A 3588-nucleotide genomic window follows, 5' to 3' on the forward strand; every position below is an offset into this window, starting at 1 on the left:
CAAATTTTATTACCTAAAAGGCAGGTTTTGTAGTGGCCATAGCAAACCGGCCCTGGAGATTGGCACGTTTTTAAGCAGCAAGGCTGGGTGACGAAACCTGTGGGCAGTGCCTGCACTTGGCTTCCTTTGTTCACGGAGCCACTTCCACCCTCTTACATACGTTCTCCTCACTGGCAAAGACACAAAGACCACTGTTTTTATCAACATGCATATTGCAGTGTTGTCAGCAGCTCCTTAAGGTTATTCCTTTTTTCTTCTCAGTTGTATTTATAAACCCTGTGCAGAGTTGCTATGGTTTCTGTTACCGCCAGTCCAATTGGTATTCAGTGTAGTTTCTCTCACCTTCACCATTTGGATGACCTTTACTTCGCAAGGAAGATCTCATGCCATCAGCCCGTTCAATCAGATGTCACACAACATGCTGTGCAAGAACACCAACCGCTAGGCAAAAGAGGGCTCTGTGGAACCAATTCATCTGCAAAGGCTGGCTGAGAGATGGATAAACAATGGTAATTATTTCAAAACAAATTGGAACCAGAAAGTGCAACCCAGCAGTGTAACTGCTAGACAAAAAGGAAAGCTACAAAAAAAGAAATTTCAGCTCTCAAGATCTTGGGTACTCCAGTATCTTTCTCTAGACAAATATTTTTCTATCTTTCTTTGCTCTCCAAAGTCAAGTTCAAAAAACTCTTACTTCCAAGACAGTTTCTCTTACATCAGTTGAACAACTTATGCAAGGGACTGCTCAGGAATGGGAGCAACACAGTTGCAAACTGGCAGTAAGAATTTATCTCTTTGCCAAACTAACATTCTAAATATTATATTTAAGCGACTTTGCGTAAAGCTACGCTGCTTACTGTACAGCCAGCCAGCCAAGCGGGATGCATGATGCTTTCCTCCAAAAGTAAGCACGCTGGGAATGGGCTCAGCAGCTTCATGTACCAACCAGGTCATGGGATCCCCAAAACTCTAACCCAGACACTGAACAAAAAACCCCATGGCTTCCCCCATCTCCGACAAAAATGTTCCTACTACAACAAAGAAGTCACAAATACACAAAAGCCAGAAAACAGAGCTTGGACACAATACGACCCTAACTCTGCCCGTACAGTAGGAATGGGAACATCCCCACACTTCGCCTCTTCACAACAAAGCCGGAACGTTCCTTGTGCCACTTCCTTGGCTGTTGAGGTAAGTGTTCTTGCATCAGGCTAGCCAAGACATCTCATCCCATATGCTTTTAGTGCTAGTTGGGGCCTCCTAAAGAAGATGACAATTGCCTGGATCTTTCCAAGACATCTAGGTGCAGACATGCGTAGGAGCATGGCGCTTTAGCTGATGAAAAGACAGCTCCGTATTGCACAAAAGGAGCTCCTCTATTAGAGGTACTGACAACCGCGTAGTTGGTAAGTGGGTCAGAAGAACAGGTCACAACCAGCATACAAAACCAGGCTGGCTTAGAAAGCGGAGAGGGTCAAATGCCCCTGTGCCACGGGAGGTGGGAACATCACTTGCTGCTCCAGCTCTGGTAGCTGAGGTTTGCGTGGAAGTCGGGCACCCGCAGCCACGGCCAAGCTTTCGCACAGCGCTCTCATGAAACACTTAACACGAGCAGGGAAAAAGACCGTGTGCCACGTTCTCTGAATTGCAGCATCTCTGCCCTTGCTGTCACCACATGGGTGGCTTTACACAGTCTGCTTTATTCTGTCAGAGGGCTACCGAGACTACCCACTTCGCACCAGCACGTTGCTCTGGCACTCCCAGGCTCCCTGCTTGCTCCCCAGTAGCACTTTCACCTGCGTGTTCATCATGTTCTGATCTGTCACTACAGATCAGAAAAAATTCTCAGTCCACGAACTGATCTGGGGTGGTTTATTCCAAAAACAGACAGAAAAAGCTTTCACCGTTTCCTCCGCCGCTTCCACCTCCTCATGCCTGGGCTGTACAGCTAAGTCTTTGCTCGCTTGATGGAGGACTTTTTTATAGCACACAAGCTCTTTCATCTTTACCATGATCAGAACAAGTCAGTGCACTGTTGCTATTTCACAGTCTCTTTTAAACTGGGGTGAGCTGAACTTTCTATGCAAAGATTTGACCTCTCCTGAAATCCCTTGATCAGCAATTTCCCGTGCTCGCTCTTTCATGCTTGAGGCATTATGAAACGCTGGAAACTACACATACTTTCATAAGGAAGTTAGTGAGAAAATTCAAATAATCAACTCAGTCCCAAGAGACTTGGGGTCTCTTTCCAAGTTTGAAAGCTCTTTCCTAACAGATCTTTTGCTCTTGAAAGTCTTCTGGTTAGCAGGCAGCTGATGATATAGCTTCTCTGGAGCCTGATTATACTTCCAGCCCAGGGGCAAGTAATAAAAAAGCATGCCCGGCTCTGGGAGGTCTGAATCAGGTGCTAACACTGAACATCTGCGAGGGCCTCTGCTCCCCTCTCCCCCCACTCCTACCATGTGCTGGGCATAGGAGTGTTCCCCATTTTATAGCTTGTGGCAACAAAAAGCCAATTTAGAGGGAAAGCGCTGCTGACAGTGTTATCCAAAAAAACCAGACTCTGCTTTAACTGCTCGCCGTCCAGGACTTTGGTGAGTCCAATACCACCACGACATACTGAAAAGATCTGTACTGTACGGCAGCCTTTGGAAACAGTTACCAGCAAAGCATTCACAGCCCAACTCAAGCGAGACAGACTCTACACATACGTTTATTACTTCATACAACCAGAATGCTTATTGTACAAAAATTAACAGTGCCACCCAAGAGGGCCTTCACAGATGTTTAGAAAGAGACATGTAAACACAGGTTTAAAACATGTTTTTTATGTAATTTAGGTACAAACTACTGAAGCACCACACACTGTGTGCGTATATATACACATACACACCTGTGCACGTTATCTTCCATACGCGTACAGACGCAGACTGAACAAATTTGCTCGTACATCGCTCTCCGAGGAACCCCACAACCCTACACAAGGTTTTCCACCAGTGGGATACGAACTGGTCTCATGCTGAGCTGTAAGCTCATCCTTAGGGCCTCGAGTTGCTGCCACTGTTGGCCCAGCCTTCCTTCCCTGGTCGCTCCTTGCTGCACCCCGCTGCTGGCTCCCCTCTTGAGTTAATAGCCCAGTCTCCAAGCCCACCTGGGCAAGTACACCAGAGTGACTTGGTAAAGACGTCAGGGTCAGCACACAGGGTCAGATCCCTACCCTGAAAGGCTCGGCAGGGAAGGGATGGCCTCTGTCTGGCAGGGTGCCCGATCTAGCAGGGCCCAAGTCACGGTTGTACTTGCTTGGGCACAACCATTGTGCATAGAAACATCTACAGCTTGGAAACGTCCAGTTTTCTGTTCTGCGGCAGTAAAGGATGTATGGACCTGTACAGGAAAAACATATTTGGGGTAGAAATCATGACCTTTAGAGAAAAAGACCACAGCACCTGAATAATTCCCACTATCCAGAATGCTCAGTGCAGTGAATTTTGCTTAACATCCAAGAGGGAAGTTTAACGCCTTAAGGTAGAAGGCTCATCAAAGAGCTAAGGAAGGACATTTTTGCTGAACGCTGTGCTTTCATCAGCA

This window comes from Phaethon lepturus, unplaced genomic scaffold (genome assembly GCF_000687285.1).
Source record: "Phaethon lepturus isolate BGI_N335 unplaced genomic scaffold, ASM68728v1 scaffold47449, whole genome shotgun sequence".
NCBI lineage: Eukaryota > Metazoa > Chordata > Aves > Phaethontiformes > Phaethontidae > Phaethon > Phaethon lepturus.